This window comes from Aptenodytes patagonicus, chromosome 3 (genome assembly GCF_965638725.1).
Source record: "Aptenodytes patagonicus chromosome 3, bAptPat1.pri.cur, whole genome shotgun sequence".
In the NCBI taxonomy this organism is placed as follows: Eukaryota; Metazoa; Chordata; class Aves; order Sphenisciformes; family Spheniscidae; genus Aptenodytes; species Aptenodytes patagonicus.
In genome coordinates, this window is record NC_134951.1 from 49756822 (window position 1) to 49772234 (window position 15413).

Genomic DNA, 15413 nt, shown 5'->3' on the forward strand with positions numbered 1-15413 from the left:
ATCTTTTGTCAAAAATTCCCATTATATTTACATTTTCCTTGTTAAATAATTAGGACTGACTCCAGATGCTCACAGAAATACAGTCTTACATGTTGTAACTTTGACTTTTGCTGTGACAGCAAAAAAAAATTCAGGACAGTAAATCAGCGATTCCCGGGGGTGTAAATGTAATGTCTTTTGCAGATTCCTCCTAGTAGTCACTTTTAAATATTTTTTTTTAATCAAATACGTATAAACTATATTGGTTTTTATCCCTTTAATAAGATTTGTTTTTTTTTCTATAGCAATGATTTTAGAAGTGTATGTTTGACTTGATAATGCAATCTCACTTCAGCCCCAAGATTTTTATGATTTCATTCTGTAGTACACAGCAGAATCTTCATATTTTTCTTTTCGTATTGTGCTGTAGTTCATATCAGGGTTCTCCATCTTTCTTTGATACTATCTGTTTCATTTTGGAGAAGTTGTATCTTTCCTCTACTAAGGAGAAACGAAATATTTTTAGAAACCGGTTTAAAAGTAATGTAACAAGATCACCTGTACATAAAGTACATGAGGTAGTGAAGTAATATAGATAGCACTGAAACATACTCTGTAATTAATAACTTCGCTTGGGTGCCTTCTTTAAAAGTCTGCTTTAAAGAGCCAGACTTATGTTGAAAGTTTCTTGAAAGAACAATAGATTTTAGTGGACTATATAACCAGAGAGTAAACTCATTTCTGAGGTGTTCCTGTTATACAGGTACTACTGAAAGCAGAGGTGAGCATAAATCACAAATGTTGTCTTGTGAAACACCTCATGTAAAATATTTATGTGTATGTCCAAAAGTTTTAACCCTATTGTTATCACAGAAGGACATTTTCAGCATGATGCATGGTGCTTTTGGCAGGCAGCTCCCAGTAATGTTAGTAGGAGTTGTATGGCTGAGTTCTTACTTATGCTTTGAAAATGTGTCTTGTCATATTTTGTAGGAAAAATACGTTTTCTTTAAGCCTTTTTTTTAATTAAGCTACTCAGTCACTTGGTCTCACTAGCAGAACTGGAAGGAATGTTTATTTTTAAACAGAAGCGCCACATAGTAGACCAGTATTGCTGAATTTTTTTTCACTTGTCTGTTTTTGTGACCAGCACCATAAATTCCTTATTATCTTCATTGTAAAGCAATATAAAATACGTTTTATACTGAGCAGAGGAGTTTTGTTTTTTGTAGAGTTGTATAAAATACCTTTTTTAGTTTATATCAGCCATCAGATCTAGAGATTTTCTGTACTTCTTAACTTGTACAATCAAATATTGATATCACATTTAGAAATAAAAGATCTAGGATTATGTGAGACAATCTACAGATTTTATTCATAATGCAGAATGACATAATAGTATGTGATAGTGTCTTCTAACACTATAGTTCATATAGGGAAACAGGTCTAAGTTAAAAAAGTAATCTGCTGAATAATAAAGAGAGAAAAGAACATTATTCAAAAATAAAAGAGCCTTTGGTGAATATAATTCACAAAATGTATCTGTCACCTAAAGGGAGATACTGATAACCGAAGTGTGGTAGTGAAGAGGACTTTGTAGCATAGTGCTGACTATGTATTTTCAGTACAGATTGCACAGCTGATGATGTATTTTTCAGTCCTGGTGTCGTGAGACTGTTGGACTGTATGCCACTAAATTAATAGGTTCCACCTAGAGTGTCTTATTAAGAAGATTTCTATTTCATAACAGTCCTTCCATAATGAATGTTTAACTACCAATGTTTCATAATAATTACAATGTGTTTCATAATAAGGTGTATCTATGTTTGGAGCAGTACTTAGTATGTCTTTTATGATATGATGTTTTGTAATTACAACTCCTCAGAGTATTCAGTGTAGAATATTTATTTTTAGATTTAAACCTCTCATTTTTGTGTCAAATGTTTCATGATTTTATTGTTTTACCATGTCTTCCAAACAGTGTTGGAATGTAAGAGCTTGGTACGTTGAAAGTGGAAAGTACCGTTCTGTTGTGGTACTTGGATTTCACCCATTAACTAGCGGTATGGTCCTATTTAGGGAAAGATGAAGAAATTAGTAAAAGGTTCAAGAATCTTTGAGAGAGCATTGCTGAAAGGACTTTCATAGAGCAACATATTAGGCATAAATGGGGAAAAAAATGTAATCTAAATCTTTATTAGTCTTTTCCTTTATTTAAAATTGTTGGATTTTCCTTCCAATTTGAGAACCAGTTATAAAGAGCTGGAATCTTTGCATACTCAACAAGACAAAAAGCTAGGAGAAAGATTTATTTGTTAGCTGGAGGTCTTTTCTGTGTCATTTTCCTCTTGTAGTCCCCCCCAAAATGATGACTCATCTATTTATGTAGGTGTTACAGATTTTGCATTGTGGATAGGATGAACATGTATGTGTTGTACACAGCATTTTCTTTAATTGTCGTTCTTTGTGGGGAATTATGGTAGGCTGTGATTTCTCCATATATATGAAAACCTCTTAATCTTGTTTGTTGTGACTGTTGAATCTAAATAGTTATGGTGGTTAGTCTCTGAAAGTTCCTTTCTTTGTCATACAGGCTGATGACTAATAGATAAACCCAGTCTGCTTGACACTAAGCCTATTACTTTTCTGTGAACTGAGAAAGTCATAGCATTTTTTTCTCTTGTGGCAACAGTAGTAGATCTGTTTCTGATGCTAGCCAGCAGTGTCTTTGTGTCACGGCTAGCAGTGTCTTGTGTTGTCTGACATCTTGTTGCGTTCCAATTCCAATATCTTCCCTTTTTGCCTCTGCCTTTACTTGTTTCTTTGATTTAGAATCCCAGTTAAATTCAGAGTTTACATGTGATTAGAAGGGAAACTAAGACTGGAGTAAAGTGCGCCAAGCCCTTTCTGGAGATCTGTCAAGTACACAACATTTTCTGATCTGTATAATGAAAAATCTCGATTAGTGGAATTTCTTTTCATTTCTGCCTGTTGGTGCAAACCATTGTTTCGTTTCTAAGAAACATGCTGATTTCTTACAGTGTTGTATACCAACTTCATAGACACATATTGTCCCTTTTTTCCATTAGTCTGTGTATATGAAACAGCTGTGTCCTATTTTTGGTCTCTGCAAAATCTGTGTTGGTAACTGGAGGATACTTCCCATTCTGCATAGGCAATATGAATAAAATCAGTTTCATACTTTTAAAAATGCTAAATATGTTTGATTTACATAGGTCTTCCAATTAATGACTTTCAAAATTAATTTTCAGCTGGCTTTCCTCGTGATTGTATTATATTTTTTGGAGTCTCTTATGTATGATTTTAAACATCCGTGTCTTCATGAATCTTTTCTGGAAACACAGATCAGAGGCAAAACTCCTTAAATATTTTTATCTTATAATTTTCTACCCAATTTACTGGATTTCAAGTTATTCCCTGCTCATTGAAGTATTTCTCTGTGTAGTAAGGTCTGTTTGCTGTGAACATGTCTGTCATAAAGCAGTTTACTCTTAAGTGACCTATCTTCATAACTGGAAGAAATACACCTGCCTTAGCATGATGCTTCACCTTTACGGATCAGCTGTGAAGCCCATAAACTATCCTGGATAAAATGGTCCACTAATGAGCTCTTATGCTTATACTGAGCTGTCTGGAGTATCAGTGAATATTGTGTAAATATACATTAAACTGTGCTCACTGCCTTAATTGCTAATATTGAATCACGAGTTATCATTTTAAAGGGCTTGATTCACCTTTACTTGTACCACATTCTGTATGTTAGGACTTCCTGCTTTTTCCTCCCTTCAGCAGAATTATGCTATCCTACTTCTCGTAAGTCAAGCCCTTGTGCTGGTTTCATCTGTCAAGGCATTTAGTATCAACTATTTTTCCATTTCCTTGTAAGCAGTGATAAAAGCACAATGAACATTGCCTCATCACCAAATTATATTTTTCTCTTACCAGCTGTAATAAAACATAATAAAAGAAGACAAGAGTTTTAAAAATGTCTCCACACATTTATCTTAATCTGTTCTCTGTGAAGAAGCTTAGGAATAGCCTGCTGCTTCGGACTTGAACAGACGCCTGAGCATTATCTCTCTCTGGAGTGCATGCATATCCTTTTACATCTCATCAGTCTTCATTTTTATTTCATATTCCTTGATCAGCTGATTTCTGTCCTTGAACTTGTCTGATTTTCAAACTACTCCTTGAAAACTATCTTGATGGAAAGGAATTAATGGCAGAATGAGAGGGAACTACTTTTCTAGTTACTATGGAGCTCTGGTTACTAAATTACTATGTTGATATTTATTCAAGTAGGAAGTTAGCATATTTGCCCTTTATTCTTAACAAGCATTCTTCCTATGAGAATTTTATCTCCTGAGGCCTCCCTAGAGAACTGCAACATATGTTATGAGGTGTTTTCAAGAATGGATTCATCATCCAGTAGGGCAATCCAGATGGCAACCCTGAAATCTGCTTCTCTTACTGTCTTACAGTTTTAAGATAGTTTTGCCTCAGTTGTAATGCAAGTGGGGATATTGTCACTTGACCATAAAATACTGTGTAAATAGACAAGGATAAAAGCATGCCAAAAATTACACACTTTCCAAAGCTGTTCCATAACAGTTATTTCAAAGTCACAGATTTTTATTTCTGTTAAACAAAGTTGCGGCTTATGACCTTTAGTTGATTGCTTCCAAAAGATTCAGTATAGTCTCCTTCTTTTCATATAACTTTTCTGGTTGAAAAGCAAATCCTTGTTAATGCTAGAGATCATCTTTATTGTGAACAGAGAGCAACTGTCCCAGCCTCTGGAACACTGGGTTTTTTTGTCAAGTGAAAGAGGCAGATTGCATGACAAGAATTTTTCTCTCTCTTCGATGGCTTTTCTAGCTTTTTATTAACTGATATGTTTGTGTAGCTATACCAAGAAATCCTAGCGTTAAATGAGAATGTTCTAAAAAGCTTACTTTCTGAACTAAATTTCTTCTCCTTTACATCAGACCTGGAAAATTTTAATTTTAGATTTCTATCATTTAAATAGAATTTCAATAACTGGGGTTAATATAAAGAAGATACCTCAATTATATCTTAATTTTTTGCACTCATAAGTAAATTAAGCAAGTGTTTTTCACTTAGTCTATCCTGCTGTATGTTATAGCAATGAAATTGTACAGTCATCTTGCCTGGACAGCAGTCACTGGAAATGTTGTAAGCAAGACTTGCACATGATATTTCAAATATTCTCAGATATTTCTGAGTATCACTTTTCACAAAATGTGGATGACAGCTTTAAATTGATTAAACAGAATGGGAGTTTACTGTGCTGTATGCCATTAATATTACCATAAATCTGCATAATCTGTAATAGTATTTAAGTTTCATTTTCTGTGGTCAGCACACAGATCTTATGTTCCATCTTTTCTTCTATATAAAAAATGTGAAACATACTGGAATTATAATGCTTTCTTATGGTCGTCATCTAAGTATTGTAATTATTTTGAGAAGTTATGACACAGATCACAATCAGTGCTATGAAGTCTAGATGTTGTGGATGAGCATATATGGCTAAAAGAAAGACATGTATAGCAATGAGTTGAACAGCAATCTCTCACTTTGCATCTTGACACTCAGAAAGATGCTTTGATCTCTCTGACCTCCTCCACAAGAGATTTAGCTGGGTTCAGTGTCAGTTTATAGAATCTTTAATACATAAGTAAACAACTCCGTATGGACTCCTCATCCTAACCCCTCAGGATTCTCTTGAATCACTTCTGAATGCTCTCAATCTCCTTCAGCTGTTAAAGAGAGTCAAGAGTATCAAGAGGTCTCCAAATCTACATACAAGCATAGCATCTACATAATAACCTCTATTAGAATACTGTTAGAGATCACAGTAAGAGAAAAATTCTTATCTTTTACTCTTTTTAACATAAATAACCTCCTTAGATTTTAGGGGGAAAAAACAGTACTCTAAAGCCTTGCTATATTGGTGGTAGATCAGTCTGACATCCTGGATACTACTTACCATGCATCAAACATAAGAAGAAATTACTGCCAGCAAAACAACTGAAATGTTTTAACTGAGGATGGCTGAAGAACTCATAACTCACCTGCCTTAGCAGTCCAAGAGAAGATATAGTACCCCCTCATTGGCTAAATCTCCATATGCACTTTGAAGAAGAAAAATATGCTTACTTCAGCACATGTGGTCAATTCTTGATTCTTCTGTCAATAAACTGATTTTTCTGTATGTGTGTAGGTCTAGCCAAACTTTGTCTTCTGCAGAGTTAAGATGTGTGTAGGGCCTTCTTAGGAAACAAAGCAGTAGGTCTGGTGACTTCTGCCATAAGGAAAACACCTTGTAATATGCATCTGTTTGTAGCACTTGTTCTATCACTATGTTTTATGTTAATTCTTGTTACTTTGTAGATTAACCGAATCAGAAAATGGTTTCCTTTTTTTTAAAAAAAAAAAAAAAAAGAAGAGTATAGTAGTATCCTTATGCTGTGTAAAATTGAAGATGGGCTAAAAACTCTCTATCCTTTCTGGTTTGGGTTTTTTTTTTTTTTTTTCCCCTCATTATTCTGAAAGCTATCACAAGGTTCTTCAATTCATCACTAATTATCCAAAAACAGGTATTTTGAATGTCTGAACTGAATCATAACCCTATTCATCCTTAAGGAATTTGGTGTCTCTTATAACCAGCAATTCAGTCTCTTCATTCTCATTTACTTAAGCACCTGCATCCAAAGACAGGAATTAAATTTTTGATAGCTATAGTTAGATCATTATCTCCAATTAGGTGGACAGCTCATTCTGTCTGTACTCATTCTGACTTTACTTTTTAAGCCTTGTTACATATAGGTGTTACATATTTACAAACCTATATTCCCTCTCTATTTTGATGGAACATTGTAACACAGGCTTTTCTAGAGTCTGAGGGGTATTTATGGAAAGTTGTATTAAAACTGTATATGTTGAGCTATATTTCATACCATTTCTCTTGTTTTCAGTTTCCCAATTACATGTTACACTGAATATTTCACTGCCCAAATATGTCAGGATCTTATATATCCTTTTGAATCTTAACAATACCTTGTATCTTAGGATCCAAAGGCTGTTCGCTAAAGCTGTTAGAGAGGATTCAGCTGGATAAACCATTTTTACTAGTAAAATCTCCTAAGTTTTCATTGGTGAATGTCTTCTGAAATAATGAGTTTACTCCCTGGCCGCCTTCCATTTTGAGTTTTGACTGACTAGAATTGTTCTGTTTGATTCATTCTGTTTCACACCGTTCATTGCTAGACATATGCCTGAATGCCATTCACTGTTTATCTAAATCATTATTTCAAACCGCCTGCTACAGTTTAACAATTGCATTTACATTCCCTTCATCTCTAGAACAAGCCGGGAGATGCCAGAAGGTATTATGCCATGTCTATTGCCATTTCTTTTCACACACATGTAAACCTTGTTCATATATTCATATTTGAGTTTACATGCCCCGTTTTCTGTGACTTTTTTTCACACTATATGACCAAGTTAAAAATATTATAAACATACATACTATGGAATTTGCTTTTGAAACTATCTAAGCAGTCAAAACAGTGACATTGCTCATAAGAAATTGCATTTGTGTTTATGTAATTGGGTTTAACTACAAGTAAGGTAGATCTCCTCTACCTCATTTTGTGTCTTCAAATGCCTTGGGTAAACAACTTCTATAGGTGAGTCAATATCTGAAGACTGTTTTGTCAAGAGTTCTATAACATCACACAAAATAATGTTTCATATCTACCATGGACAGTGATTTGTTAGTCTCTATGTACTGTGTTACCATCCATTAGCAAATAACCCCATAGTCCTTGCTGAGAAACGCAAAAACCAGTCTGAGGAACAATTTTATTTTGTTTTGAAAGATATTCACACTGTGGTAACATATGCACTGGTTCATCTTTATTTTTAACAGCCCTCACTAATTACCAGCACATATAGTACATGAGAAGAATATTGGATTGTTTGTATAAAGTAGTTTGCTTGAAAAAAAGTTGAGAGTCTCCAGAAAAAGTGCTGAACATTCTTTTGATATTAGATAATTTCATTCTGTTTTGTCAAAACATTTTTTTCCCCCAATATGTGACAAGAAAAGGAAAGAAGATGCAAGTCTAGACTTGGCACTTTGTAAATTTATTTAGCAAATCATAGCATGGAATAATGTTAAATGTGCCTAAAGAGAAGGGTTCCTCTACGGATGAATCTGAGTGTTTTCAAGCTAAAATGATGCTTTTGAGAAGTGTCTCATATTTTTGGAGGTAGGGGAAAGGAGGCTTATTTGCTGTATTTTGGGGTTTTTTTGCATGTGTTTTACTCTGGCATGCATAGTATTAGCAGGGAGAAGGAAATTGTAACTCTCACCATAATGCATAGCAGCAGTTTTCTCATGAGATGTGCAAAACCATGTAGTCCTCCAACCTAAAGAATCTAGTGGAATGGGAATAGAGTCAATAAGAACCAAGAAGGTACCACAGTGCTGTCAAAAGATTTTAATAATTGGATACAAGTGGTAACTTGAAAGTGTGCAAGTTAACTGGTTGACTCCTTTACCATTAGCATCAGTGACTGAATTTACAGATTGCCTGATATATCAGAAGATGAATTCAACCAGCAGCTGAGCTGTTGTTTTCTTTTCCCAAAAATCAAAACAGAAAAGCTAATGTAGGTGATATTTTATTTATTGAAGTCATTTCACACATGCATCCTGCTTTAAACACCTTGACTTAAAAGTGAAAGTTTTCCTCAAGAAAAATGTAGGGGTTATAGTGATAGGATGGAAAATGGAACGTTAGCAGTCATGATTTCTATTTACCCTGCTTCTGGAGGGCCCAGAAACATATAATACTATTGAGCAAAAATGTCTGTAAGGATTGAAAGGCAGTTTTTTTGCTTAATGAGCCAAACATATGACAATGAGCGTTATTTGTTTGCTAAATATGTGGGCCCATATGCAATGAATTTCTTTATATAATCTAAATGAAGAGAGAGACATAAACCATTGTAAGCAAAGCCAATATGATATGATGGTTTTTAACCTTGTAGAAAATCCTAGCTAAAGATGTTCAGAGGAAGAACAGTTTCTGTAGGATAGTATTTCGGAGTACTTTGAATTCTTTGGTTTCAGGATTACTTGAAGGATAGGAAAACCTGGGTAATGAAAGGATTTTATGGATTTTACTCTTATTGTCTAAAACAGACCTTGTATTGTTGTGTAATGTTAATAATACAGACACAGTATCTTTTAGATATTTGTAACTGAATAGTCAAATGTCCAGTTATTTGGAGTCGTATAAAATGTTTGTTAAAATGTAAGTTTTTTTTTAATTTAAGTATCAGTTTCTGACTTCAGAACTGGAAATAATTTATTTTCTACAAATTTAGCTAAAACCGTATTTCCTAAATTCCTAAATGATCATTATGCATTGTATTCTGAAAATATGTAAATAGAACTACATTGGAGGAAAAACAAAACAGAAAAAGAAAACCCAGAAACAAAATAAACTTACCAGAACCTTACCTCTTGGAAAGATAGAACATTTCTTTCTTGGAGGAAAAAAATATTAGACTTGGGTCGTGGTTAAATATTATACTTCAAAACAGAAGCATATCTTTAAAAGAAATAAGGACATAAATAGGGAATTTTTCTTGACTTTAAGTGTTATTCAATATCTGGAGAAAAGTAAGATTGTTCCCTATAAGTTCCTGTAGGCAGAAATATGAGAATTATTTATCTCCTGCTTATCGTTCTGATTTAGCTGTTAGCCAGAAGTTTACCTGGCTTATGCAAGCCTCCAGTCTCTAGCTCATTAGAGAGTAGGAGTCATTTAAGCACCAACAGGGCTTGACCAGAAATCAGTTTGAAAAAAGAAGTATGGTAATCGTTTTTGATGCTGAAACTAAATCAGTAGTGTGTCCTCCAAGCATTTCCGTTTTATTTGTGGAATTCACCCTGTGTTAATTCTAATGATGGTGAAATTGCTTTAGTGTAAAGCTAATCATGCATTTTCAGACTTAAGAACAAAGGTGAGCACCTTTTTGTTTTTATTATAGTATTATCAGAAGTTCTGTCTTTAGCAACAAAGGTATAATTCTTACAGGGAACTAATTATTCAATATTGAAAATTTTCAGCATCATAGTTAAAAATCCCACGTCAGCTATGGGATATAATTGATTTTACTAGAAAATAATGAACCTTTAAAATATCAAAATATTCATCATTAATCATTCTTACGGCATGTCAGAGAGGAGTTTAAATATAAGTAATTTTTATTAAACAGGCCTGTTCTGGCACTTCGCTCTCATTATACTGTTTTGTTTTGTTTTGTTTTGTTTTGTTTTGTTTTGTTTTGTGTGGCCGTTAGATGCGTGTGGCACCTGCATTTGCCAATTAGGACTTGCCTAAAGACTTTACAGCAGATAGCCTCTAGCTGTGAGAACCATGAAGGCAATGTTACTTCAGCTTGATGGGATCATTCATATAATTTCACCAGACTAAAGATAGCAAACCACCTAGAGCTACTGCCTCTTTCCATTTCAGTTTCCTTCCTCAACTATGTGGAGCAGTAATGCTGCATGGAAAACTTTTCATGGGGTAAATAGTGAGGTGTTAGACAGCAGAATAAGGTTATACAGTTTCTTTCCATTCTCCCAGATCTTTAAAGAAGTTCTTGTCCTTTCCCATGAGAAATAGCTTTAGCTTTACACAGAATAGGATGCCTATTTGCTATTAACTTATTTGTTTTGTAGAAGTAGAGATACAGTGTTTCTCTACCAGAGCACCATCACCAATGATGTGACAGTTTTCAGGTACTACAGCAATTAGTTCATGTTCTGGAGCAGGTTTCTTGGTAGATATTTTGGACTGAACATTAGAAAGGTTTATAGTGTAATGCAGGTTCAGGGAAGTTCCTGTGAAAGAATTCCACCGCTTAGAAAATTCTCTGGTTTTGTGGCTGACACAATGTAACCAATAAGCCCTGTCCAGAAGAAAAATGGAAGCAGTTAGCAGAATTTTGTACATTGCACTGCTTTTCTGTGCTCACAGAGCATAGCACAGTTAATGTCAAGTTGCAAAAATATCTGAAAAAGGCTTTTAATTAGTCATATTTATCCTCCACACACTTCTCTCTCTTACTTTCTCTCTCTCTTGCTCTCCCCTTCTTCTAAACGGGCATGTTAGAGAGTGAGTAGTTAATCATGTCAAAATCCTGGTCAGCGTGCCCTTCATTTACTGGAATGAAAGGAATTTTCACCTTGCTTCAAATGTAACTGTAATTAGATAAAGTTACTAGGTAGATGGATACAAGAGGCTACTCATATCTTTCTGTTCTGCTGCTGCTAGAAGCCCAATTCCGCCTCCAGCTTAAATGTCAATGGGGATTGTTAATGTTTGTAACACCTTCCTCATCATCCTGACTTTCATACTGTAGTCATTTGTGCCTTTCATCTCCACAGGTGAAGGCAGTGGAGATTTCTGGGTGGTATGGAAGCTTAATTGGGCTTTCTTGTAACACAGGACAGCTTTCAGAGAGCATTTCCAAGCAGGGTCATGTCTTGTTGTTACATAACAAAATACCAAATGCTTGCTTTGAAGAGTTCACAGTTCAGAAGGAGTAGTTAAATAGTTTAAGTAGTAAAATAGGATGAAAATTTCTATGCAGTGTGAAGAAAATGAAGTGAAAAATGAGTACATTTCCTAAGTAGTCAGGTTCAGCAGTCATAGTTCATCAGCTACCTAGGCAGGACCACATTTCAATTTACTGTGTACATTATAAAGCAAGTGAAATTTGAGGAGGATTTTGAAAGACAGGTATTGATTTTGGCCTTGAGGTTTTTCTCACATGAAGTCTGGATGAGATTCAAATGGCACTGGTGGAATAGCCGCACAGGTTAGCATATGGTAATGACATTAAAATCACTTCCAAGTTTGTCTTTCTCTTGGGGAAGAGCAGTGGATATGAGGAACAAATAAAGAAAAAAAATCTTAACAGTTACATTTCAGATTAATTTGTGTGGAAAGGGATGTGTTTGTAAGTATTGAAACTGGATGGAAAGCCGTGCCGATACATGGGACAGGAGCATGCACTAACTGGCTTTACAGAAACATACAAGTTGCTCATAGGTACTTTATCACATACACAAGATCCCTGAAGATATCTTGAAAATATTGGGAAATCAGAAAATTCTGAGACATTGGTGTTTAGGCAGGTGAATCTCTCTGATGTTGTTTAAGTCACAAACATTTGTTTTGGCAATCTGGTCAGAGGGAAGATAATAGATTAGATTCAGGTAGGCCATGTGGTACTAGAAGCAGTACATTTGAGTCAAATGACAGGGTTAAATACAGAATAAAGTCAAGTTAGTGGTCCTCGGTAATGAAAAAGTGAGTGTAATTGTCCTTCCTCAGAAAAAAAGAGAGAAAAAAGAGTATCCACAGTCTATTTCTGTAGAAAAGAATGACTTACTGCATATATCCAGAAGCAGTTTGGATCTAGTTCCTACATTGTTGAAATACTACTTCTAGAATCACAATTTCTTGGAAACATAGTCTGGAAGAAATCCTGAGCTGAGGCAAGACCTGATATACTCAGCACCCTGACAAGGTTTTATCGAATTGGAGAGGTGGAGGGGTGAATTCCAGCTCATTGATAGCGCTATGAAGGATGCGCATGAGTGGTGAGCATGTGAGGATGGGAGTTCCTGACTGTCAGTGCTATCAATGAAAGAAGCACTGGTATCTTGTTAGTATCCAGCTGATTGTTTTATAGGTAGCTCATATCCAGGCTTCAGTTTTTTGTTTAAAGGTGCGAGAAAGGTTTCTAGATTACAGAAGTAAAAAAAAAAAGCTTCAAGTGTTTATCCACCATCAGGATGTGGAGCTGCAATTCAGCAGAGTCCCTGTGCTCACACAGACCTTGGAGGTACTCAAGTAGACCCTTGTAATTCAGTTGAAGTTACTTGCAAACTTAAAATGAGTCATGCGTTTGAATTCCTTTAACCATGGTCTTTCCTGAAGAAAGCCTGTGTGTTCCATTAGCAGTAACTGAAATATTCGTACAATTATTAGTACAGTTGAGAATTGTAATGGAATAATCAGAAAGGATGAAACATTTTGTAATCAAATGTCAACTTGTATAAGACAGTAAGTGATTGTCCTATCATGTTCCTGTAGAAGTCAATGTGAAAGCTCTCACTGATTTTGATAGTAGCACAGTGGATCCCAAAGGATATGTATATACTTTTCAAGAGCTAGGGTCCAGGGCTTGCTTTCTGGCCCAGAGGACAAGTGACATGGCGTGGCCTATGTTTCATATGACTGAATGCTCCATCATCCCAGTTATTACACCCACAGTGCTTACCAGCACCTCCTGTCTCTCTGAACCACATTTGGGCATTATCTGAGAGTAGCATAGGCCAAAACTATGAATGGGAATGTGCTAACAAGTAAAGTGTATGGATGACTGCATGCTATTGCTGAAACCTGAGTCCTTCCCTTCACTTACTGATATAGATATAACCACAGAAACTCACAGAATTATTTGGATTCCTATTTATAGTAATTTTTTGACAAGACTTTAATCAAGTATTTCAAATACAGAATTATGTCTTTTCCATAATATAAGCAAATTCATAAAAAATTAATTTATGACTACTTAAAAAAGAATCAGCTTAGGTTTTGGGTGAATTTTGGTAAACCTGTATTAAAGTCCCAAATCTGAAAGCTATTCTATTCCTTTAGAAGGCCGTTAGGAGTCACAGGCCAGCAAAAGGCAACCTTATGTGCCTTACAAATCCAACTATGGATTTTCTTTTAAGTCAGTGTATCTATTTATTTACTTATTTCACATCAGATCGAAGATTTCAGTTCATCAAGCTTTACCAAGTTGTCTTAAATTTTAAGCATGTGATTGCTCTGTTTAGATTGATGAGAATAGTAACATTTCCAAAATAAAATATGTTTAAAAAACATGTTGAATTGCACAGAGGTTCTCACATAGTCTTGCATTTACTCAGGAAAATATTTACTTGGTCAAGAATTTGTCTATTTGACAACTCTGTGGATTTTGGCGATGTCCTTAATGTGCCGATAGTAAAAAAGAAAAGGATTTGATTCTTATTTTAAAAAAAAAAAAACACCACAAAATACAATTCTCCAGGTCTAAATTTGTGATGACAAAACTTTTTCTTTTTAGTATCAGTGCCATGTAAGTGCAAAAAGCACTCGCTATAAATAAACACTCCAAAATACTCCACATGACCCCATATTACCACAATTAAATTTTGTAAAATTTACTGATTTTATTTAAAGGACATTCTATTTTGACAATTTTAAATACTTAAAGAAACATTATGTTGCTCTTGGAAATATTTTAATGGTTTATTCTGTATGTAAAAATCACATCCACTGATATTTTATTAGGTAGTGACTCTAGTGTAATCATTTTTTTATTCCTGTCATTCTGACGGGTGACATTTAATGTACGGTGAAGGGCAACAATGAATTATTATGCACTCTAAACTAGATAACTCCTTTGTTGTGATGCTCAATGTTAAACTAATCTGCCGTCAAGAAGGCTGTTGCAATATTGAATAGAAATGCCAAATTTGTTGTACAATCTTAGAATGAGCTCACCCCATCTTTTTTTAAGAAGTCCATTTTTGCATTGCAAAATATGATTTCACACTTCATTATGCGCCTTAGGAGGTCCTCTGCAGTATTTTACTTCTTACCTCAAACTTGTGTCACTCTTGAATGTATTGAGGAAGTCAAATAAGTGCTTCACTTTTAAAAGAGGGAGCATTTGAATTTCTCATGTACTCTTGTTACTTATACTGTTTTATTCTTTTAAAGAGAAATACTGATTAACTTATTTATATTACTAATATAGAATGGAGTATCACTGTTGTATATTATTAATTTACTGTCTTATCTATAGATATAGAATAACCATTGTAAAAATTTTGTTTAGGCCAAGATAGTAAGATCTTCAAGTCAATAGTGCATATGAGTCCCTTATTATTGCAAACATGCCAGTGATTCAGCTCTAAAACTTTAACAGCAATAAACAGTATAAGCAACTTTGCAAGGTCCAATACAGTATCACACAGTGTTGTATTAAACTACGCTAAACACTTGCTGGCCACTTTTCCTAATAACACATATTTGGAGATATAGACAAATATAAGATATGATATCATAATGTTTAAGACTTAAAAGTAATCTTACAGATACAGTGGCTGGTATGTATTTTTATTAAAAAAATAATTAAATGACAAATGAACGCAATGCCTGTGCAGCTCCTATCTTCTACATAGGATGTTGAGATTCCTTGAGGTAAGAAGACTGACTAAATGTAATCTTTGAAGATGT

The 15413-nt window shown here is 34.6% G+C and overlaps 1 protein-coding gene across 3 annotated transcripts in view; it reads left to right on the forward strand.

Moving 5' to 3' along the window:
- Window positions 1-15413, forward strand: part of GRIK2 (glutamate ionotropic receptor kainate type subunit 2) — a 452717-nt gene that overhangs the window by 301262 nt on the left and 136042 nt on the right. The gene's annotated exons all lie outside the window — the stretch shown is intronic.